We start from the raw sequence: 24,689 nt of genomic DNA on the forward strand, positions 1-24,689 counted from the left end.
GCACGGCTACACGGGGCACGAACTAGGTAATTCGAACTAGGCTTCCTAGTTCGAACTACCGTTACTCCTTGTGGAATGAGGAGTAACGGTAGTTCAAACTAGGAAGCCTAGTTTGAACTACCTAGTTCATGCCCCGTGTAGCCGCGCTGCATGGGGTTCAAACCAGCGGGGTTTTAAAAATGGCGGAGCCCCGCTTATGCAAATGAAGCCCGGAAAATTCAAATCCCGGGCTTCATTTGCAAGTGCGGTATGCCTACATTACCCTCCTAGTTTGAACTAGCGGGGTAGTGTAGACATACCCAGGGTCTGGCTTTGGTATTCCTAACAAGGCTTACATGGGCAAACGGAGACCTGGAGTTATTGGCTATTTCCCTGATCTGCCCAAATGAAAATAAACTTTTCTCCATGCTCTGTGCAGCGGTTGAATGGACACCCTGGCTTTCCCCAAGAGAGATTCTCAGGGTGGGAGAGTCTTATTAGTGGTGACAGACTGCTGCACAGTGATCGCTTTTCCTACATGTGAATGGGTGGACTAGGCTCCGACATCCCGGCTGGAGGCCTTGTCGCACCCTGCTCACCAACAGGAGCAGAAGAGAGGTCCTCCAAGCAGAATAGAGTGGCAGCCTCTGCTGCAGCCAATCAGGGCGCAGCAGGCTGATATAAAAGAAACTGCTGAGCCAGAGCCTGTCAGTTCCCTGCTGGAGCTTGACCCAGGCAGACCTGAGGGCTGAGTGGGAGAACAGCAGCACTCCGGACAGCTCCGAGTGGGAACTGGACTTCAGACCTGGTCAGAACCGGGTCCAGCAGCAGAAGACTAGCTGGGAAGCCAACAGCAACCCCTTGTGAGAACCCTGGACAGGGAGGACTTGACCACAAGACCCAAGAGAGGGCTGAACAGAGCAGCTTCACGGGGAAGCGACCCAGACAATATGACAGCAACTGACCTCTTTGAGACTCAGCAGGTAACTGCTTCTTATTGGGTCCATGGGCGGGCTTGGGCCGTCCTCCCCTCACAACCCGCAGCAGCCACAACAGGGGGTAAGAAGAAGCCTGGTCCCAGGTCCACATACCGGACACTTCCTCTCCCACAGACAGCCGGGCAAAGAGACCACAAGACTCTCCTCGGCCACCAAGGGGTGCTCACAGGAAGGGCAGAGCCTGTTACACCACATCATTTAGTATCTCAGGGTATGTCTAGACGACAGGGTTTTGTCGACAGAAGTTTTGTCAACAGATACTGTCAACAAAGCTTCTGTTGACAAAGAGCGTCTAGACTACATCCAGTTCTGTCGACAAAGCAAGCCGCTTTGTCGACATAACAGTGTGGACGCAAAGGACAGTGTAGATGCAATAACGCCTTCTATGGACAGAACTCTGTCGATAAAAGGCGTTATTCCTTGTAGAATGAGGTTTACATACGTCGACAAAACTGCTGAGTTTTGTCGACGTTATGTTGACATAACTCAAAGGCAGTGTGGACGCAGGTATAGTTTTGTCAACAAAACCCTGTAGTCTAGCCACACCCTCATAGCTGGCCAGCGCAGTGGTGCACAACTGGTCTTTCCAACTATAAATAAGCCAGGCTAAAACAGCCACGCCCCATCACGGGGGAGAGAGGAGCACTGGAATTCCCCTCTGTCCGGCTTCTCAAGCCAGGGTGTAACTATATGGTAGAGCACATTTGGCAAGGAAGTGGCATTTCGCATGGGGGAACACCACTCCACCCAGACAAATGAGGGCTCGTTTTGCTTGGATTCGTTCCGTCGCCATCCCACATAGGCCCACAAATGAAGCCTTGATGTAAACATCAGGCTGGCATGTTTGCCCCGTGTTCTGGGAAACGTGTGTCTAGGCTAACATCCTGTTGGAGGGCTAGTCATTTTCATCCCCCCATTGAAGAATCAATCCTAGAAGGGAGTGTCGGCGTATTCCAGCAGGTAAGCAGGCATCAATCGCGGTGAGGAATTATCCCCCAAACGATCATGTTCGTCAGGAGCGCTCTGTTCCCCTTCCGCTATCGATGTTTCATTTTGTTGGCCCCCTGTTTAAATCCGCCGCGGCTTGTGCCGCCCTGGAAATACGAGCCAGGATTTAACCAGCCAGAAATGCTCACAAAAGGCTCGACCTCGGACAGAGTGTGCGGAACAGACCAATGCCGAATGGGCGGCAAGGGGGGGAGCAGAGCCAGGCTGGCCAGGAGGAGGGATTCGTGTGTGTATGTATGGTGCTGCTTCCCTTTCGGCTAACGGGGCGTCTCACCACGAGGCTGCTGCTAGGTCTCCGAGTCGTTGCCAGCACGCCGGGGTGGCCCGGGGCAGCTCCGCCTTGGGTCTGTGGCGGGCACATCTCCTCGGAGGGACGCAGCTGTTTGTCAGAACGCACACTGCGGGGCGGCTGGCCCCGGCACTTGGAGGTTTGCTTTCATGTTGTGCATGTCGGGCTCCACCCCGCCGTCAGCCGCACGGGGCTGTAAATATCTCTGCCTGGGCCTGCTGAAAGGCTTGTGTCTGTGCTTAATGAGGTGACTGCGACGTCCCCCTGGGGGAGGAAGGGGCTGTAAATAATGCTTGAAACGGCTTTGTGTGGGGCCTGGTTAACCCTCGGCCTGCCGGCGCCAGTTCTGCCAGGTGCTGGGAACCCTCTGCTCTCACTGCAGTGGGTAGCGTGGCGGGGGCTCCGCGCCCCATGGGACTTCTGATTGCTCAGCACATCGCGGGGCAAGGGGGGGGTCATGGAGGTGTGGGGAGTCCCCCCCATCCACAGCCAGAGGGGGGACTTAGCCAGCAGGTAGAACAGAATGTTTATTGGCTCACAGGGACACCGTGTAGCACAGACTTGTTCGCACAGGAACCAGGAGCAGCCAGCACCATCCACCGTGGGGAGAGGGGGAGCCAAGAGACAGGGCCCTGGGCCCCCTCCCTGCATCCTAAGCCAGTGAAGACTCACTCACACACTCAGCCACCTGTCCCAGGCCTCCAGGCAGCCCCGCCTCCTCCTCTGTCTGGCTTCCCAAAAGGTGTCACCAGATCACATCCCTCTCCCAGGCTCAGATTACCGTGAGCCTGGGCCATTGTGAACGTGCTGGCCTCAGTGAGTCACTCCTGGAATTCACATCCCCCTCCAGGTAGCAGTGCAGTGTCCAGGGAAACTGAGGCATGCACAGACTCAGGACAGGACAGTCGAAATCACCTTCCACACAACAAGCAGAGAGAGTGAAGACAATTACCCACTTTGTCACATGGGAGCGGAGGATGTAGGCAGAAGCCAGGATCAGAATGTAGCAGCCCTGGCAAAGATGCTGGAGTTTGGCTTCTCCCCATCGGTGGCCCCCGCGGTGTTGAGGCGAGTGAACGTCCCACAGTGTGTCCCTGGTCCCCAGAACGGTTTTTGTTCTGAAGGAGTTTTGCTGCCTGTAAACTGGAGCCGGCTGCGAGGCTGTCCCTGGTGGGTAAGTCGAGTGGCCCTGCGTTGTTCTTTCTTTAAATAGCATCCTTTTTTCCTAGGCGGGTGGGGAAGCGCTGGGATGGGTTCCCTAGGGAGGGAGTGGAATCTCCATCCCTAGAGGTGTTTGACCAAGCCCTGGCTGGGATGGTTGAGTTGGGGTTGGTCCTGCCTTGGGCAGGGGGCTGGACTTGATGACTTTCAGAATATCTAGGATTCGATGATCCTGTCTGCCTAGATATTCTGAAAGATGGAAAACTCTTTGTGTTTCCGCTTTGTCCTCGACGAGTTGGCATGATCGTAGTGTGGGTCTGGGGTTAGGTGGGGCAGAGGAGGCAGGTTGGATTGTCCCCTGGCGTTGTCCAACTTTGGAAGGTTTGACATTCAATCAGCTATAAATCCCATTGCACATGGGTCCCATAGAACACACATTTTAGCTGTGGCTCTCCTTTTCCAATTCTTATAAACACACGTAACCTTCAGCAGATGGTTTCTTGTGGATCAAATATTTAGCAGTGCTGGAAAACCTTCCTCTGTATCTGAAACGACTACCCGGTCTATCTGGGGGCGGGGCGGATTGTTAGTCACATATTGAAATCTGGCAGTGAGTTTGTTTTCAAAATTGAAAAGATTTAGTAAGAAGTTATTGTTCAAATAAGGGAGTCCCAACAGAAATGGTGACATTTGGCTAAAACCAGCGGAAGAGGCGTAACGGCTCCGACAGAAATTCTGGGAAGATGTTAGCGTGCAACAGCGATAATGTTCCATATTTAGAAAATGTTGCTCCTCAGCAGTTATGCTCCCCAAAGACGTATGCCCAGAAAATGAAAGCCCATGTAGCTTTGTGACTGAACATTACATCTGCCACAAAATTATCTCTGACTCAGCCTTATACAGCCCTGTGTTTCAGGGCTCAGAGGGGACGTGAGAGCCGTTTTCAAGTATCTGAAAGGGTGTCACAAGGAGCAGGAAGAATCATAGAACACTAGGACTGGAAGGGACCTCGAGAGTCATCAAGTCCAGGTCCCCGCCCCCATGGCATGACCAAATACTGGCTAGACCATCCCTGATAGACATTGGGCTTAAATTGAGATTCCATAACCTCCCTAAGCAATGGGCTTCAATTGCAGCAAGGGAGGTTGAGGTTGGACATTAGGAAAAACTTCCTACCTGTCAGGGTGGTTAAACACTAGAATAAATTGCCCAGGGAGGTTGTGGAATCTCCATCTCTGGAGATATTTAAGAGCAGGTTGGATCTCTCTCAGGGATGATCTAGATGGTGCTTGGTCCTGCTGTGATGGCAGGGGACTGGACTTAATGCTCTCTCAAAGTCCCTTGCAGTTCTAGCATTCTATGAATCTATGAATTATTGTGTCTTTTCCTGGAAGAAGCTGCAGATTTTGGTTAAGTGTCTTAAGTTCTCCCAAAGCCTGGATTGATAACTGCACACTATATTCACTGAGATTGTGTCTGGACTACACCTCTCTGTCGACAGAGAGATGTAGATTAGGCACGTGGAAATTGCTAATGAGCCGGGATTTAAATATCCTGTGCTTCATTAGCATAAACATGGCCACCGCTTTGTTCGAAACTGAGCTTTTTCGGGGAAAAAACAGCAGTCTGGATGCGGATCTTTCAAAAAATAAAGTCTTTTTCGAAAGATCCCTTATCACTCATAAAATGAGGTTTACAGGATCTTTCGAAAAGGCTTTATTTTTCGAAAGCTCCCCATCTAGACTGCCTGGTTTTTTTCAAAAAAGCTCCGTTTTGGAAAAAAGCGGTGGCCATGTTTATGCTAATGAAGCGCAGGATATTTAAATCCCAGCTTCATGAGCAATTTCGACATGCCTAATCTACATCTCTCTGTCAACAGAGGTATAGTCAAGATACAGCCTGAGGACTGAGCATGCTTGGGATGTGAATTTCCACAGGTGTAAGCAGCAAATGCTGCTCCTTCCCCATTCAGATGATTTTATCAGCTTTGTGTGTATAGTTCATGGTTGTAGTGCAGAGCCAATTAATCTTTGATTATTTTAGGTAACTTAAATTATATTAATTCGGCTACCCCCTGAAGCTTTTAAATTATCAACTCTTTGGGACAGGGGCCATCTGCTTTCTTCTGGGTTTGTAATCCAGGATGGGAGTTCCAAGATGCTACACAATTTAAATAATTATTGGTAAGCATTAAGTTGTCTCTGAGCCTACATGTTTTGTTGCAGAAAAGCTTTCCAGAATAGCTAAAGGGTTTTTTTTCCCGAAAACGAAATAGAACAGAAAGAGAAGTAGGGCAAGCTGAACTAAATAATGCCACAAACAATTCTAAACAACCAGATGAGAATGTTTTTTGTGTTAACTTTCATCTTGTTCTAGTACCGCGACTCTCAACATCCCCGGAGCCTTAAGGTAAAAGCAGATGTGTTACGGCTTTCTCTTATCCAGCCTTCCAAAATACACACACGGTCCTTTAATAATGAGGAAAAGCAGATGATCTATGAGTCGCTCACAGGCTGTTAGCACGTCGATGGATCACCGCTACAGATGTTTGCAAAGAAATCGTATTACTGACCGAAAATGAGAACAATTTTCACTCGGTACTGTATGGTTTGGATTAGACAAGAAAGGAAGGAGTGGTATAAATCAGGGTCCATTCTGGGCAAGTAAACCTCGTTCTGGGTGCCCTGTTTTTGTGTGTCAGCTCAGACATGGCTGTTTCCTCAGGCTGGCGTCGGTGGTCTGTTTTAGGTGCTCTCACAGTGGCCTGCAAGAGAGCATCCAGGAAATGGCTTTCCAAATACGTTCAAAGCTAAGCCTCTGTCTCTCTGCTCTGTACCCCAGAATCACTCCCGGCCTGGGTTTTGGCCTGAGCCAGCACCCCCGGACTCAAGGGGAGAGATTCCCATTAACTTTGGGTCGGCCCTGGATTAGTTCCTGGTGAATGACCCCCCAGTGTAACAAAGTGCCCCAGAAGCAGGGAGGTGTTGGGTGCAACATCCCCTCTCCAGAGGAGTGTCCAGAGACCGTTCAGCATAGAAAATGGTGGTGGGAGGTGTCCGGGGCAGCTAGAGTTACACAAGCGCCGTCCTCCAGCGGAACTGGAGACCCTAGAAGAGACCGGTCATGGCAGCGGGGCATGCTCCTCCGCAGAGTGAATTCTCTCCGGGGTGCAGGGCTCCAGGCTGGCTCAGGCGTCCGCTCCCCTCAGGCAGTTACCAGTTCCTAGCTCATCAGTACCCAGCTACAGGGGCCATTCGCTCCAGCCCTCCATGCCGTCTTGGCTGGGAGGCCTGTTTACCTGCATGTCCACAGGTATAGCCGCTTGCAGTTCCCATTGGCCATGGATTGCTGTTCCCAGCCAATCGGGGGCTGCAAAAAAGCGGCATGGACCGGAATACTGCTTCCCTCAGCTCCCATTGGCTGGAAATGTTGATCCGTGGCCAGTGGGAGTTGCGGGATGCCACATGGACCGGAACACCACTTCCTGCAGCTCCCATTGGCTGGAAATGTTGATCCGTGGCCAATGGAAGCTGCGGGATGCCACATGGACTGGAACATCGCTTCCCGCAGCTCCCATTGGCTGGAAATGTTGATCCGTGGCCAGTGGGAGCTGTGGGATGCCACATGGACCGGAACACCACTTCCCGCAGCTCCCATTGGCTGGAAATGTTGATCCGTGGCCAATGGAAGCTGCGGGATGCCACATGTACTGGAACACCACTTCCCGCAGCTCCCATTGGCTGGAAATGTTGATCCGTGGCCAATGGAAGCTGCGGGATGCCACATGGACTGGAACATCGCTTCCCGCAGCTCCCATTGGCTGGAAATGTTGATCCGTGGCCAATGGAAGCTTCAGGATGCCACATGGACCGGAACAACACTTCCCGCAGCTCCCATTGGCTGGGAACAACGATCTGTGGCCAATGGGAGCTTCAAGCAGCCGTACCTGTGGACATGCAGGTAAATAAAGCACCTAGCCTGCCAGGACCTAACTCTGCCTCTGCATGCAGGCCGCCCATTGCCCACCCCTGGTCTAGGGTCTCCATAGCAATGGCAGCCTGTGGGAACAGGCCTCGGAGCCCAGACCAAAAGATTGAGCGTTACGGGGCTCGTGCTATAGCATGACAAATAGCTGGGGAGACAGGGCAGCTCGGGCAGGAACTCGGGAGCTGAAACCCAGAACCCAGGCCGCAGTGTGAGCTGCCAGAGTGCATGCCCCACCAGCTGGAGTCTGTCAACCTGGGCTCCGAGGCACGGCTGTGTAGACGTACCCCTGCGGGCCAAGCGCTGTGTGCTGGTGTGATGGATAGGAGGAGTTCTGGCCTCCGAAGGGTGTTGTTGGCAGGTAGCTAGGGCTGTTGTTGGCAGGGATCCAGGAGAAGCAATGGGATACAGCGCTGAAATTTGAATTGTGTGTAAATACCTGGTTTGCTCTTCCTTTGTTGTCTTCTAAGTTAAGAGCTGGAGGGAGCAACATGCAGTAATCAGAATTACCATGCCTACAAGGAATATTGGGCATGGACGTGGACTGAACTGGGAAGGGATCGTGAGTAAATATAAAGGAGAAAGGGGTATTTAGTCGCAATCAAGGTATTTTTATTTGTTTTGGTTGTTCAGTTCAACTACTCTGTGTGAACCTATGCCTTCCCTCCCCCATTCACTAGCTGAGGGTATGTCTACACTGCCACCCTAGTTCGAACCAGGGTGGCTAATGTAGGCATTCGAAGTTGCAAATGAAGCCTGGGATTTAAATATCCTGGGCATCATTTGCATCTTGCCGGGCGCCGCCATTTTTAAATCCCCCTTAGTGCGGACTCCGTGCCCGCAGCTACACGCGGCACGGAGTAGGTAGTTCGAATTAGGCTCTCTAAACACCTAGAATGAAGTGTACCGGTAGTTCAAATTAGAGAGCCTAATTCGAACTACCTACTCCGTGCCGCGTGTAGCCTGCGGGCACGGAGTCCGCACTAAGGGGGATTTAAAAATGGCGGCGCCTGGCAAGATGCAAATCAAGCCCGGGATATTTAAATCCTGGGCTTCATTTGCAACTTCGAATGCCTACATTAACCACCCTAGTTCGAACTAGGGATGCAGTGTAGACATACCCTAAGAGATGTTCTCTGTCTTTTAATTGGTTTTATTCAGTTGCTCTATAACACCTAGCAATCAAGTCTGCTTTATCAAGTAGTTTTGTTTTGTTAATAAAATCACGTTTTTTTAAGGTGATGGTTTGATTCTTGCGTCCTGGAAAGTAACAGGGAGTCTGTGTGTGTGTTTGCCTGCCTCAGACTGGGCGATCAGCTACCAGACTGCAGCTTGTTTCTCTCTTTTCTTTTTTCAAGCTCTTTTGGGGCAAAAGGGCTTGGGGTACCCTTGGGGGAGGAATTCATGGGGTTCCCTCCTGTTTTTTAGGGTGAAATCACTCCATGGTGGCAGCTTTGGAGGGGGAGGGGCGTTGTTCCTCTCAGAACCAGCGCCTCTGGGACTCCGGGGAGTTTTTGTGTGTGCAGAGCCTATAGAGGCGAGGTATTTAAGGTCTTTGCGGGCCCCCACCTCAGAGTGCCAGAGTGGGGGCCAGTCCTGGTAGCTGGAAAGGGCAGAACTATGCTGCAGGCTTTGCCAGACTATTGCATAGCTTTGCCCTGGTATTATTCGTTTGCTCTGAGCCACGGAAGGGCTGGCATCGGATGTCGAACACCTCGGCCCCAAACCCAGCACGCTGCTGTGCACGGGACGCTTTTTATTGTCTGGGATTCTTTGTTAGCCTTACGGTAGCCCACAGGAAAGCCCCGAAACTCAGCCCTGGGCAAACTGAGACCGTCACTTCCCTTGCTGTGGAAATAAATTCTCAATGAAATGACGAACTAGACACACCCACATGACAGTTCTGCTGCCGTCAGGGTGGCTCCACCCACACCTCTGAGAGCAGAGACAAAGCTGGCCTTGGTCTGTGGTCTAGGCTGCACGGGGGCGGAGAGCACGGATCGTTCACCAGTGGGCGTGGACGTGCTTTACTGAGGATTGGTGAGCAGCCCCGCCCGGAGCCGCTGGCAGTCTCCCAGTGTTTTGAGAAATACCAGGAGCCATTTGACAAACCGCCTTCCTGGTGCGGTGAGCTGGGATGGCCGGCCAGGGATCACAGCTGCGCTTCGGCCTTGGCGCTGAACGTTTGGCTGCTGTTGGTTTAACCCCGATGTTATCTCTCCACATTGTTTGTGTGCACAAGACAACCCACAATGCTTTGCATCTTGCTTGCAGAGGCCAACGCCCCCTTGGCAGGGGCAGGGTTTCGTAGCTGGGATGGTAAACGTGCGGTCATTTCAGGGCATTTCATCTGCTTTATCATTCATCTGGCCCAAAGCTGCAAGGTTCATCCCTTAGTGGCTAAAATCATCGAATCCTAGGGCTGGAGAAGACCTCAGGAGCCATCGAGTCCAGCCCCCTGCCCAAAGCAGGACCAATCCCAACTCAATCATCCCAGCCAGGGCTTTGTCGTGCTGAGACTTAAACACCTCTAGGGATGGAGATTCCACCCCTCCCTAGGGAACCCATCCCTGTGCTTCCCCACTCGCCTAGGGAAATAGTTCTCCCTAATATCCAACCTTCTCTTCCCTCAGGCCTGGAGGCCAGTTTCTTTCCTGTGACTGAAGACTTGCCCCGTATGCAAATGTGGCTCGGCTCTGAGGCTCCCTGGCTGTTTGTGGCCTGCCTGGCATATGCTTGGCCCTCTAGATTCCAGCTGGAGGAAGCCTTCTTCTAGACGGTTGGGCTAACTCTGGCCACAGTTGTCTAATTGTAATGTAGCCTAGTTATCCAGCTGTTTATTGACCGTACCGCTCTGCCACACAGTCAACCTCCCACCCCTGCAAATGATGTGGCTGGGACCGTTGGTTTCCCCTATGTGTGAGCGATTATCTCCATTTTCCGTTTTCCATGCTCTCTTGCATAGCGATGTTCCAAGTCACTGGAAACGTGGGTTCTTCTAAACCAAGGGAACGAAATTGTGCTCTCAGCTACCCCATGAAATCCCACTGAGGTCAACAGGGTTGAATAGCTATAACTCGGGGTAGAATTTCCATTAGGGACCTAACCACTTGAAGGCCACGGGTCCCATATGAAGAGCGATTAAAATGACTGGAACTTGTCAGCTTAGAAGAAAGGAGAAAAAGTGGGGGATAGAACAGAGGTCTATAAAATCATGACTGGTGTGGAGAAAGTGAAATAGGAAAAGTTATTGACTTGTTCCCATAACCTAAGAACTAAGGGTCACCAAATAAAATTAATAGGTAGCATGTTTTTCTTCACACAGCGCACAGTCAACCTGTGGAACTCCTTGCCAGAGGCTTCCACACCGGCGTCTAGGCTGGCCCCCAGCGTGGGCGTTCTGGCGCGGAGGAACAGGGGAAATTAGCTCTTCCCTGCAGAAGTGCCAAAGCAACTAGGTGCAAATGTCAGTAGCCCTGTGGCTGTTCTAACTGCAGCCAGGGGCCAGAGCGATTCCTGCCGGGCCCCAGGATGGGGTGGGGCGAGGGAAGGAAGAAGGGGGCGCCCTTGCCCACACGTGTGTGCGAGGCACTGGCTGCAGAGGCGGGACTGCACGGGCGCTACAGGAAAGGGGAGGCAGGGAGCTTTGCCGTATGCGGATATATATGGGTCAGAGGCCTGCATGGTTGTACGGATGCAAGTGCAGAGTCCCACAAGTGGTCGGTGTAGAGCTGGTACCCAGATAGGCCCTCGCTACCCTACTGAGCCTGGCCCCGTTCAGACGTGCGGGCAGAAATCCCTTGTGTAGACGCAGCATGCACGGGAAACCCAGCCCCGCTCACCTCCGCCCTGCAGGGCCATGTTAGGGATGCCCACAGAACCCCGTTCTCATCTGCATGCGGAACGGGACACCCGGGAGGCGGGAGTTACCAGCACGACTGTGTTGCCTGGGGCTGTGATTTTTTTTCCTACTCCTCCTGGACATCTCTACGCCAGCAGCCCTTCGTCGTGTGGACCGGACCGCAGGCATTCGGTGCATACTTGCCGACTGCCATACGCACACAGAGACCCGTGCTGAGCGCCTTGAACTTCCACTGCAGCCAGTGAGCCAAATGCTCAGGTTTACACCCAGCGTTGTGTCCGTTCCCACTCACACAGAACTCCCGTTTTCTAAACTGGTCGTTTTCCCTGGGCACAGGCTAAGGGCTTCGGGATTCGGCTTGCTGACGTCCCTGGAATTCCAGCGTTTGGCTTTTCGCATCAGTCAGTTGGCATCTTCAATACCTGCCATGTAGCATGAACTCAAGGTCATTGTTTGCCTTTGTTTCTGGCACATTACGGGGAGCTTAGTGTCCCTCAAGGCTCGGATGAGTCCGGGGAGGGTCTAACTTGAGTTGTGACCAATTCCATGCTGTGCTTTTTTTGTGACAGTTCTGCCCAGTACGCAGTACCGGCACCTCCAGTCAGAGCTTACCTGGAAAGAACGGTGTGTACCTGCACCTCTGTACGCAAATGTCCGACAGTCGGCTGGGCCAAGTATCTTAAAGGGGACGTGTCTCTTAAAAGGGCGATGCCGGTCCCACCCCATTTTTTTTTCTCAACAACTTTTCCTCTGGAGTACCAACACTTCCCCCCCCCCCCCCCAAAAAAAAGCACTGATTCTGTGTGTCTGTGACGGGGCTGGCCAGCACCTCACTGAACATGGGGGCTGAGAGCCTGCCTATTGGGTAGAATATGCCCCTCCCCCGTAGCCCTGCTGGGCATGCTCGCAGTGCAGCCCTGGTATAAAAGGCTACAGGGCTGCTCAGTTGGGGCTGGCCGCTGGAGGGGAAGGAGCTCCTCTCCAGACACCGGAGCCACAGCTGGACTAAGAGGCGCTGGACCAGTTACCCCTGCCGCTGTTGTTTCCGGGACGAGCCAGACCGCAATGCCGGCTGCGCTGTGCGGCCCCCCTAGAAACCGTCGCTGCCTCGGCCACTGCTGCCTCCCAAGCCACGCCTGCCAACGTTGCTGCTGTAGCCAGACCCGCATCCACAGGTGGGACCGCTGTCGGCCAGGGCGAGGGGGTAGGAAGTAACCCGGGGTGGGGACCAGAAAAAGGCCCCGCGGGCTCGGCGAGTTTTGGGGAGAACTCCCTGCTGAGCCAGTGGTGGGAACCACCCGCCACTGAGAGGGCCCTGGGTTGGGGCCCGGTGGAGAGGGAGGGCCCGGGCACCCCCCACCTCTTCCCTCCAGATCCCGGACGATGAGCGGATCCTATAGAAGACTAGGCCTCTGGGCCTGCATCCAAGGGACTAGGCTGCTGGGCCTATATTTCAAGGACCAGGCCTTGCGGTTGAAGGGGGCAGGGCTGGTGACCCCGCCACAGTCTCTCGAGTCCTGTATTTTGTTTATTCCTGGTGCAAGTGTAGGGTTTTCTCTTGTGAGCCATTGCATGGTGGTACATCTCCTCGCTCCTACTGGTGGCATTCAGAATAAGCGTCCTGGTTATTTTGCAGATTGGGGTTGTCTCTCTCAAGCGATCCTAAATGGGGGAGGGGTTGGCAGCGTTCGAGCAGCAGGTTTTCTGCACTCAGGCGTATGGGTGGTTTACGGTTAAGGTGCTCTTCCGCTTGAATCCCTCGCCCACCTTTCAGCTCTATCGGAAACACCAACGTCAGCCCATGTGTGGCCGCATAACAGGCGCCCACATGCTTCAGAACTGTTTGGCCACCAATGCAATGGTCGTCATGACCATGCTACATTTCTCCGTGCTCAACTCCTCCCCCTGTCCTCCGCCCCCTAACTATGAACATAAGAACAGCCAGACTGGGTCAGACCAATGGTCCATCCAGCCCAGTGTCCTGTCTGCAGACAGTGGCCAATGCCAGGGGCCCCAGAGGGAGGGATCACAACAGGTAATCCTCACATGATCCCTCCCCATCACCCACCTCCAGACAAACAGAGACTAAGAACACCGTTCCTACCCATCCTGGCTAACAGCTATTGATGGACCTAACCTCCAGGAATGTATCTTTTTGAATGCTGTTGAAGTCCTAGTCTTCACTACATCCTCTGGCAAGGAGTTCCACAGGTTGACTGTGCGCTTCCTTTTGTTTGTTTTAAATCTGCTGCCTATTGATTTCATTGGGTGACCCCTAGTTCTTATATTGTGGGACTAAGTAAATAACTTTTCCTTATTCACTTTTTTCACACCAGTCATGATTTTATAGACCGCTCTCATATCCCCCCTTAGTCTCCTCTTTTCTAAGTTGAAAAGTCCAAGTCTTTGCTTGGAACTATGCACGGAATGTTATCAGCTGAGGGAAATAAATAAGCTGTTTTGAATATCGACTGACCTTCTCATGGTCACTGCTGTACCTGCTGCAGACAATATTTATACCCTGATCTCTCTGGGTCAGTCAGTAAATAGCATTATCATTTCACCAGCATCTCCTGCCTCCGTCAGCCACCGGAGATGTAAACACATCCATCGCTAGGTTTGTATTACAGATGGTGGTCCTCGGAGATTATGCATTAAGGATCAAACGGAGTAGTCGTTTCTTATCGTATGCCCCCAAGATATAGTACAGTCTCCTGGGGAAATCTTGTTTACCCACATGTTCCAAGTGAATGCCGTATTTTGTTCACAAAGCGAATGTCAGCTTGGGTTCCAACGTTAGATCCTATCTAATTAAGAAGTGCTACATTTGCACTCCATCTTGGCTTTACCATCTGCTGTAAACCAAAGAGTGTGGGTCCATTCGCTATTTATTATCCTCAGTGTTACTATCCATCTATCGCTGGACCCTTGGAGTGTTTGCGTTTCAGTGTCGGAGTGTATGTTTGTATACACAGCATATGCAAATTCTAGATAATGTCTTTAATAAACCTATTTTCATCGCTGTTCCCAGTGCACCTAGGACCAGCTGTGAGGAGAATCACTTGGATGTTAAAGTGCTATTGACAAAATTGCTCCCCCTGGAACTTAAATATGCACAGATGTAGCTCTTCCTCTCTGTCAAAAATCAGGGTATTCCTAGGGTGAAGTCAGAAGGCACAAGTATCGTTTAGCCAGGCTTCCTGCCCTGAATGCGTTGAAAAGCAGAATGCCTTTAAGGAGCAACTGCCACAGTTTGGCTCCTGCTGGAAAGGTGTCCAAATGCAAACACCACCCCACTTAGCACCTTCTCCTTGGCCAGGAGAGAAGCCGTGGGTGGACTAGAGATGGATGGGTCTCTCCTAACCCTGGAGCTTAGACATGAAGAGGATTGGTTTGAGTATCGTGAGCTGACAATCCAGCATCTTTCAGAAACACTGAATTCCCTTTTCAAACATTAAAGGCTGCCTTGAGTAAAGTGGGCTGTGTGTTTCCCCTGGAGAGAGGGTGAGCTAGAGATATTACTCTTCTAAACGATGTCTTTGTGTGCTGTGCTAATCTTCAGAAATATTTTGAGATCTGGTATTTGGAGGCTGAGGATGGTAGTGTACCTTTCAGAATGAAACACATGGGTTGTGTCTAGACTTGCAAGTTTTTCCGCAAAATCATCTGCTTTTGCAGAAAAACTTGCCAGCTCTCTACACTGGCCGCATGAATTTCCGGAAAAGCACTGACGATCTCATGTAAGATTGTCAGTGCTTTTCCGAAAATACTATGCTGCTCCCGTTCGGGCAAAAGTCTTTTTCCGGAAGACTTTTGCACAAAAGAGCCAGTGTAGACAACAGAGATTTGTTTTCCGCAAAAAAGCCCCGATCGCGAAAATGGCGATCGGGGCTTTTTTGCGGAAAACCGCTTCTAGATTGGCCACGGACACTTTTCCGCAAAAAGTGCTTTTGCGGAAAAGCATCCTGCCAATCTAGACGCGCTTTTCCGAAAATGCTTTGAACGGAAACGTTTTCCGTTAAAAGCATTTTCGGAAAATCATGCCAGTGTAGACGTAGCCATGTAGTTTTGTATACAATTCGGATACGTACCAATCCTTTTATTTCCCTGCTATGCCAATGGAACACACTGGAAGGCCTATGTCAAGATAGCCATGTGGCAAGAGCAGTCGGTAGTCCTAACCAGTGGGGTCATGTGACCCAGAAACGGTTCTTCCAGAAATATGCATCTCAGAATTTTGGCCTCCAGAGACAAGATGTATGTGTCTAGTCTTCTGACATGGCTTAAACCAGAACCATGAATGAAACAATCAAGTCCTGTTGTCCAGTACTGGATGTGGGAAAGAAGGTACGTCATTTAATTAGTCAACGACCAACTGATGTCTTTCAAATTTTGGCGCATTATGTTGAAGTGTTTGGCCTCCAAGACATCTGATGAAAATGCATCCTTGACTACTCAAGGAGAGGATTGAGGAGAAATCTGAGACTTTAGCTATCATCTTTGAAAAATCATGCAAAAGAGGACAGGTTCCAGAAGATTGGAAAAGGGCAAATATAGTGCCCATCTATTTCCCTACGAGGGCAGGGAAGCCCTGGGATGGGTTTGCTGTGGACGGGTGGAATCTCCATCCTTAGAGGTTTCTAAATCCCAGCTTGACAAAGCCCTGGCTGGGATTGTTGAGTTGGGTTGGTCCTGCTTTGGGCAGGGGGCTGGACTCGATGACTCCTGAGGTCTCTGCCCACCCTGGGAATCTTTGATCAGAAGGTCCATCAATGACAGGAACAGAGAAAGTAGCAGGCACAGTGGATGGCCGATATCCCCTTCGCTCTGCCCCCGACGGGCTCGATGTTGGAAGGAGGAGTTGCCCAGGAGGGACAGGTTTTGGCAGACGAGAAGCAGGAGGCTTTTCCAGGTGAGCTGCTGAAGCTGCAAGATTCCGTCCCATGTTCCAAAGTCTGAAGGTGTTTGTGCTTCAGCCCATTGCACAGAGCTGGGATGCGATTCCCAGGGCCAGGCAAGGCAGCCAGCAGGGCGGGGAGCTGTTTTACCCCAAAGATGCACAGCAACCAGCGAGATGAATAGCAAAACCTCCAGAACATGCAAATACCTGGCCTGCGTTTGCAGATGGGGGTGGATGGTGTCGGGATACGTGGCTGCGACTGGGGTGACGGAGAGAGGGGTGGATGGTGTCAGGATACGTGGCTGTGACTGGGGTGACGGAGAGAGGGGTGGATGGTGTCAGGATACGTGGCTGTGACTGGGGCGACGGGGAGGGGTGGATGGTGTCGGGATACGTGGCTGCGACTGGGGCGACAGGGAGGAGTGGATGGTGTCGGGATACGTGGCTGCGACTGGGGCGACAGGGAGGAGTGGATGGTGTCGGGATACGTGGCTGCGACTGGGGCGACGGGGAGGGGTGGATGGTGTCGGGATACGTGGCTGCGACTGGGGTGACGGGGAGGGGTGGATGGTGTCGGGATACGTGGCTGGGACTGGGGTGACGGGGAGGGGTGGATGGTGTCGGGATACGTGGCTGTCACTGCGGTGACAGGGAGGGTAGTGGCCACAGGGGCTGAACAGTTTTTTCCCCAGACACCTGCTAAAGACTCTCGGGCTGCCTGCTGCGGCCAGCGCGTTGGTTCTGCTGCACGTCAGGGAGGGAGCTCTAGGGGTGGGTGGCCCAGGGAAGCCCACATTTGCCGTTGTTCCGATTTGGGGTCCGTCTCCCCATCCGAGAGTGAAGAAAGTGCCCTCCTGTCAGCCCAGCCTTCTGAATCTCAGCCTTCGGGAATCGCGGTTCCTGCTGGGGCCTTCCCATGGCGCACACCCGGAAAGGGTTCCTCAGGGGCCCATCCCATCCTCGTGGGGAGGGCAAACTCCAGTCCTGCCCCACTCCGCCCTACCGCTTGGGCCTGAGGCCTGCCCCTGGAGCTAGGCCCTGCCCTGATCCTTCCTGGCCACGTGGAGAGCCAGGGCTGCCGGGCTGAGTCCCTGACCCAGGGGAGCCAGGCAGCCACTCCATGGCTCCACCCCTCTCTGGCAGCCGAGTTCCCACGTTGCTGCATCGCGGCTCCATCCCTCCCTGCCAGCGGCCCAGCCTTCGTTGGTGGGGCGTGTAGGCAGTTTCCCTTGCCTGCATTACTGAGTGCCCCTGGTTCCTTCGCCTGCATTACCGAGTGCCCTTGGCTCCTTCATCGCCTGCGTTACCGCGTGCCCTTGGCTCCTTCATCGCCTGTGTTACCGCCCGCCCCCGGTTCCTTCATCGCCTGCGTTACCGCCCGCCCCCGGTTCCTTCATCGCCTGCGTTACCGCCCGCCCCCGGTTCCTTCATCGCCTGCGTTACCGCCCGCCCCCGGTTCCTTCATCGCCTGCGTTACCGCCCGCCCCTGGCCCATGCCTGAACACTCGTGCTAAGAATGACGCTGCCTGTTCCACTCCTTCATCCAAGGCCCCTCGCTGCTGGCTGGGCAGGAGCTCCCTCATTCTGACTCAGGCCACCCCGAAGCGGCTTAGGGGCATCTGCTGTCACATCAGACTAGTGAGCAATGACAGTTCGGGAGATGGGAGGGGAGCGACCGCAGCGCAAGAGGAGGAGTTAAAAAGCGAGACAAATGGGGGACTGAGCTGTGTGTCTCGTCGCTTGATGGCACCGGGGTGACTTGCTTCTTTAGTAAATCTGTCGTGCGTGCACAGACTTGGAGGGTTTTTTTTAACCTCTGAGCCCTCTCCAGCGTGAGCGCCTCTCTCCGTAAGCAAAGGGAAATGCTCCTCTGAGCTCTGAGTCCGTTTGGTCAAGGACTCCTCCTAAGCAGGAAGAGCTAGAAGGGCTGGAGTGCAGCTTCCTCTGGGCCTCACGTAAGCAAGGGCCGGGGTTTGGTTGCGCCAGGACAACGGGATGCGCCTGGAATGCGATTGGTTCGTATGGAAGGGAAAGGGGGGCGATAGCAGGGACGGTTCTACTCACAAATGACCACAGGGGGCAGCAAGCAGCTGCATGCTCACAGCACGGCGCCCTCCACCCCAGCCTGCCTCTGGAAGTGGCTGCCAGCTGCCGTGTGGCCCCTGCCACTCTGGGCCGGCCCCAAGGAGAAGCTAGTGGGTGGGGTGCAGAGCCCCTGTAGCCCTGGGGAGGAGCTGGAAGCCACCCCCACTCTATCTCGTGAGCCCCCCTCCTCTCAACCCCCATCCCTGTCTCCTGCAGGCCCCACATCCTCAGCCCCTGAGCCCCTCTTCAATCCCAACCTAGACTCCTACACGCCCCGCAGCTCCCAGCCTCCTGCCCTTAATCCCCTTCGTCTCCAGGCCCCTGCCCTGACTCCTGCACCCACCCTCCCACACTGCCAGTCCCCTGCCCCAAAGGACCCAAGCAATCCCGGGTAAGTCTTCTAGTAGCAAATATTGCAGAAATCCATGCTCTCCCTCTGGGAAAGAAGAGAAGTCCATGTGCTATTGTATGACCTTAAGGCCTTAAGATTTCTACATAGCGCATATGCAAATGAGTATGTAACGCCATGCATCAATTTGTATATGTAATCAAGTGAGGTATTTGTGAATGCAAATGGCAATTATGCAGCTCCGTGGCCATTTATAAATGCGTTTCCCAACTGCAAACTCAAATGAGCCGATTGTGCGGGGGATCGTTGAGAAAATGAGGGCCGGAATCTCTCTCTTAGTTTCCACATCTGTAAAATGGGAAGAAAAAGAAAATTCCTACTTCCTAGCAACGTGCCAACTAATTTTTTTCATTCATGTGCGGGACAAATTTTGTTCGGTGCACAAAGGCATGTGCAGATGTGCACCACCAGTAGACATACATGCTGCTGGCTGTGGATGCTCTGCTAATCGGCTGGGCGGTGCCTGACTCTCTCCCTGGGCAGCCGCCCAAGTGCTCAGCTTACAGGGAACCCTGCTTCCTAGGGTCATTGGGAGGATAAATCCATTGAGATTCGTAGAGCGGTGATGCTATCGAAACCTGGGAGGCTGACAGAATTGCCAGGCCCTCGGACAAGGTGAGTGGAGGCCCGCTCCATACTCCCGGAAGGGGTGAGGCAGGCCCTGGAATAGTAGCCCTGTTTGCATCTCTCACCCCCACGCCGGTCGGTGGGCCTGCTTGAAACACAAAGTCTTACTGGGAAGGTTGGGTTAGTTTTCATATTTATCAGCCAACTCTGAGCTGTGTGTTTGTGTTGTACTCCCAGATCGTCTCATGTAGCAGATTTTTAAAAGAAGAGAGAGCGCCTTTCCTTTCCATAAAAAATATTTGATTACAGTATTGACAGAGCTGCTGATGTAAAAGGGCAAAGAGAGATTTCTAAATGGCTATATCACAGCTGTAAATTTCATCTCATGTTGCTTATTGACCTCTAATTGTTTCCAGCGGTAGCGGGAGACGGGAAGATCAATAGACCGTACAGATAGTTAATATCCTCATGGCGCACTCGGCTGTAGTTAGGAAATAATAAAATTCATCACCCTCTGATTTTTAGCAGGTTTGTAATTGAAACATTCCACTCCGGTGTCGCGGGCTTCGTCATTACCGGATTTCTTTGTAAGGAATTATTATTTTATCATAAATATTTTAGCAACTCAAAAAGAGATTAGTTTCTTGCCTAAACATAGGTCCTCAGGAAAATTAGGAGAAACGGGGTGGACAATTCAATGTGGTTAAAAGTAAGGATAGATCTGATTTTTCACTCAAAATTTGAATTTGTTTTTGTTTTTTGGAGGCCCAGGTAAGTTCTGCTAAAACTCCCGCCTCAGCACCCCCACCATGCTTCTAATCTTTCCCACTGCTTTGGAAGCTCAAATTACCAGTCCTCGCCTGAGAGAATGAGTTCTCGCGTGAGGCAGGCTGGAGTGGATATCGGGGAGACCCGTTGTCTCCCTGCCAGAAATGGGTGACTGGGTGTGGCCTCGTGCAGGATCCAGATTCACAACATTTACTCCGGCAGGGACTTCTCAAACGGGCTCAAAACTCAAACTACTTCATGAGTAAGGGTTGATTTTTTTTTAACTTGAAAAATGTTGGGAAAAAGGTTTCCAACGGGTAAATGGCCAGCGTGTCCTTTTCTACAAGAAATGTTGGGGGTTTGAAAATTGTTTCAAAATTTCATTTCATGTGTACACAAAGGTTAAAAAAAGAAGACCATCAAAATCTGACCCAAAATGAAATGGCCAGAACAAAACTTTTTGACTGACCTGTGCTGATTTTTTTCAGTTGGCTGGTTGGTGCACTTTTTCCAGATTTTGCCTTTCTGTTGCAATTCACGATGGGGGGAAAATTTTCTACCTTGAAAATTCTTGCAGGATGGGAATACAGGCAGTCCCCGGGTTACATGGATCTGACTTACATCGGATCCCTACTTACAAACGGGGTGAGGCAACCCCGCACTAGCTGCTTCCCCCCAGCAGACCAGGGAGACGCGAAGCTAGCACCCCCCCCCCCCCCCCAGCAGACCAGGGAGACGTGGAGCGGCTTTTCTCAGCAGACACCTCAGCTTGAGAATAAAGGACTGAGGGAAGTGAGGTGTGGGAGAATAAAACTGAGCTCTGGAGAAATGTTTGGCTAGAGTTTCCCCTACAATATGTCCCAGTTCCGACTTACATACAAATTCAACTTAAGAACAAACCTACAGTCCCTATCTTGTACGTAACCCGGGGACTGCCTGTATAGTTTCTCACCTAGCCCTAATTTTATGCCCTCCCCCCGAAACAATTTGAATGTTCCTAATGGATCAGCTGTTATGCACAGGCTCGTTTTTGGCACGACAGGTGTACACAGTACTTTGCATTTCATTTGCATTTTCAACATTCATATTACCCTATTCTGGCAGGAAAGATGCAAATCAAATTGTTTTCCTAAAAAGCTTGGCCATTGCATTTGCTCAGTAACAAGACATCTCCTATTTCTCCAGGCCAACAAGGGAATACCATGTAATCATCTGCAAAACAAAAACTTCATTCATCATATATTTCAAATGCACTGCTGGGCAACCCCACACAGGCAAAGTGAGTTACATGGTCTCTGCAGCCTCCCGGCTTGTCTCTGCGTTCCTTTGTGGTCGCCCAACAAAAATACATTTTCCCCACACGTTGTGAGTTTGACAGCTTCTCGGAGATGTTGATTGACATGGTACTAAGTGCTGGAGGTTTCCTCTGATAGAGACACTTTCGTGAAACGTTCCGCTGGTGACCTTTAATAGCTATAAGAGGGAAATGATTTTGCAGCCGTTTCATTCTGAGTGAAAGGCGCACATATCGATCGACTGCACATTTAATTCCCTAAGAGGCCTCGCTGTTATACCATTCAAACTGCACAATCAAATTGTCCTAATAAAGCACAGATGCACGAAGGCACATGCTGTGAAGCAATTAGCAAACAGCTCTGAAATATTGCATCCCAAACTGCTTTCCATGTACTGCTTAAGAATCTAGCTTTATGCTTGCAGTAGAAGTCTGATAGCCACCAGAACTAGCAAGAGATTCGTCTATATCCTGATCACAATCATGAAACGGGGTTTCAAACAGTTAATGCCCAGTTACATGACAAGGGTCAGCTTTCTCACACTTCAAGAGCAATAGGACAATGTGAATTTGCCTGGTTTAACGCTGATTTCCCCTCTTTTATAATGTTATTTGACTTTCTTTTGTGCATCCATTGGTCAAAATGTCAACTCCTTGTTTTACAAGCTAACAATACTAGTCTCAGAGGGGTAGCCATGTTAATCTGTAACTTGAAAATCAACAAGCAGTCCTCTAGCACTTTAGAGATTAACAGATATATTAGGTTGTGCGTTCTTGCGGGGAAAACCTATTTCATCAGAGGAGTTAGAGTGGAAATTACAGAATCCAGGGTATAGATACCAGCAAAAGCAGTTACCTGTGAATTGTAGAGCCAGTGTAAATGAAGCTAATTAAGTCAGGCTGGATGTATCTAATTCATAGCTTTTGATGTGGATATGTGAATATCACAGTCAGAGGGAATTGCCTTTGTAGTGTGTTAACCAGCTAATATCTTTATTCAAGCCCAAGTTGATAGTGTCAAACTTGTAAATGAATTCCAGCTCAGCTGTCTCTCTCTCTAATTGGGGGATAAAACTGCTTTGTAGAAGAATGGCTACTTTTAAAGCCATTATCGAATGTCCAGGGAGGTTAAAATATTCCCCATCAGGTTTATGTGTGTTACCATTCTTGATGTCTGATTTGTGTCCGGTTGGTACTAGGTGGCTACACCTGCTGAAAGATGGATTTACAATGCAAATACAAGACGTGCTCACAAAGATAAAATGCACCCACAGACGCAGGGCATCCGTGTTTGCTCTGCAGCTTTTCTTTGTGTATGCATGTGCAGCTTCCAGCCGGGATGCACACCTGCTGTGCACACGCTGGCCTTGGGCTGGGGTTCACAAGCCACAGGTTCATACATACCATCGTGATCATCTATTCCGATCTCCTGTGGAACACAGGCCAGAGACCCGCCCCTGAATAATTCCTAGAGCAGAGCTTTTAGCAGCACATCCCCTCTTGACTACAGAGTATCACTGATGGAGAATGCACCCGGAACTTTGGCAAGCTGTTCCAATGGTTAATTGCGCTCACTGTTAAAAATTCATTTTATTTCCTGTCTGAATTGGTCTAGCTTCAATTTCCAACCACGGGATCATGTTCTGTCTTTCCCAGCTAGACTGACGTCCCCTGTGTCATCAAGTCCCCCACTCACCTTCTTTTTGCTAAGCTCAATGAGTTGAGCTCCTTGAATCGGTCATGAGAGGTATTTCTGAGCCCTCTAGTCATGCTCTAGGCTCTTTTCTGAGCCCTCTCCTATTTGGAAATATCCGTATTGAAGCATTCAGCTGTAGTCAAGGAGTGCGACCAGCACCGCTAGTGTTACAAGCCCTGATTTTCGGAAGTGACTTTTAAAATTTTGAAGGCAACCTTCACTCATTCTGTCTGGTTGGCCTGTTGAAGCTCATAATAAGACTTCTCTAAGTCTACTATCCTCATGAGCCCATGTTACCATAGTATCTGAGCTCCATCTCGAACAACCTCCCTGCACAGCAGGACCATGATGTTATCCCCACCTTCCGAGTGGGAAACTGAGGCACGGAGGCGAAGTGTCTTTCCTGCGCTCTCACAGGAAATCAGTGGCCAGGAGATAAACCCCTGGTCCCAAGTCCTAGTCTAGTACCTTAGCCAGCTGACTGACCTTCCTCCATGTGTTCACAGGACTTTACACCACTCCGTGAACACATCTTTTAGGGGTGAGCAGTGTTTTCCTCTTCAGTCTCCTAGGAGGCTCTGCGCCCATTGATGCTAGTACATTGTTGCCACGACTGCACATTGGAATTGCCATACAGTGAGGACATGGACTTAGCTTGCCCCGTGTGTGTCTTTGGGTGGGGGGTATCATGATGCTTTTATGTTAGTCGCCTCTTTCTCCTGGAAAGTGAACCCCGAGTTCAGAAAACAGGGTTTTCCCCGCTGAAAGCGCAACTGGGCCAGACCCTCAGTGGGTGTCAATATCTGTAGCTCCATTGAAATCCAGTTTACACCAGCTGAGAAAACTCTTCCGATTAGTGAAAACAAACAAAAGCCGAGGGAGGAGGGCTCCTCCATCTACTGTATATTCGAGAGAGTTTGTCTGTCCATCCATCCATCCGTCTGGTAAGAGCTAGGCCCACCCAGAATTTGGGGCACGGTCATACCTCTTCTCATAACGTCAAGCAAGGGCAGGATTTGCAGTGCCAGGACGATGGGATGTGCCTGGAATGGGATTGATTCTCATGAAACCACACAGAAAAGAGACAGAATCAGCAGGCAGGTAAAAGGGGCTGGTTAGGTACATGACCTCCCCCTCAGGACAGCCCCAGCCCTGAGGCCCCCACCCTCCAGGCCCCTTTTAGGGATGGGAGGACTGAAACTTCCCGCCCCCAATTCATACAGGAACATTGCTGGCTGTTCCCCGTTGTCAGGGAGCGAGGGGAAAGTGCCGGCTTTCCTGCATTCCTCACTCTGACTGGGGAGCGCAGGGGGGCAGACCAATCTGGAGCTGCCTCAGCCAGGGGACATGCACCCCTCCTCCGGCTGTGCCCACTGCAGCTGCAGTGGCTATGGAGAGGCACTTCTCACCTGGCCCCAAGCTGCTGAGGTGAGAGGGGGCTGGGGTTGTCCTCTCACCCTGGGGGAGGCCTCATACTGAACCCCTCCTCCCCAGCCCCACCCCACAGCAATGATTGAAATTTTTTTAAAAAAGGACTTAAGCACCTGAGCAACACCAGGTAAATCTTCTCGTATTTCATAAAATAAGGGTGTAGAAGGGAACTAGGGAGAGATAAACCTGACCTTCTTGAGGACCTTCAGCAATCCACACCCCTGCTCCGTGCCTCAGTTTCCATCTCTGTGAAAAGGG

At 51.4% G+C, this 24,689-nt stretch overlaps 2 long non-coding RNA genes across 3 annotated transcripts in view; one reads left to right on the forward strand and one right to left on the reverse strand.

Moving 5' to 3' along the window:
• The first annotated feature begins 705 nt into the window (after positions 1-705).
• LOC112547297 (uncharacterized) overlaps positions 706-24,689 on the forward strand; it is a 70,502-nt gene continuing 46,518 nt past the window's right edge. Inside the window, exon 1 of the long non-coding RNA XR_016350683.1 lies at positions 706-962. This is a non-coding gene — a long non-coding RNA (uncharacterized LOC112547297). The remainder of the gene's footprint in view (positions 963-24,689) is intronic.
• LOC112547298 (uncharacterized) overlaps positions 22,442-24,689 on the reverse strand; it is a 31,773-nt gene continuing 29,525 nt past the window's right edge. For both annotated transcript variants that reach the window (XR_016350682.1, XR_012895671.2), the window contains 2 exons: positions 24,623-24,677; positions 22,442-24,043 (listed from right to left, as the gene is read on the reverse strand). This is a non-coding gene — a long non-coding RNA (uncharacterized LOC112547298). The remainder of the gene's footprint in view (positions 24,044-24,622; positions 24,678-24,689) is intronic.

Source organism: Pelodiscus sinensis, chromosome 14 (genome assembly GCF_052426305.1).
Source record: "Pelodiscus sinensis isolate ZL-2025 chromosome 14, ASM5242630v1, whole genome shotgun sequence".
Lineage (NCBI taxonomy): Eukaryota > Metazoa > Chordata > Testudines > Trionychidae > Pelodiscus > Pelodiscus sinensis.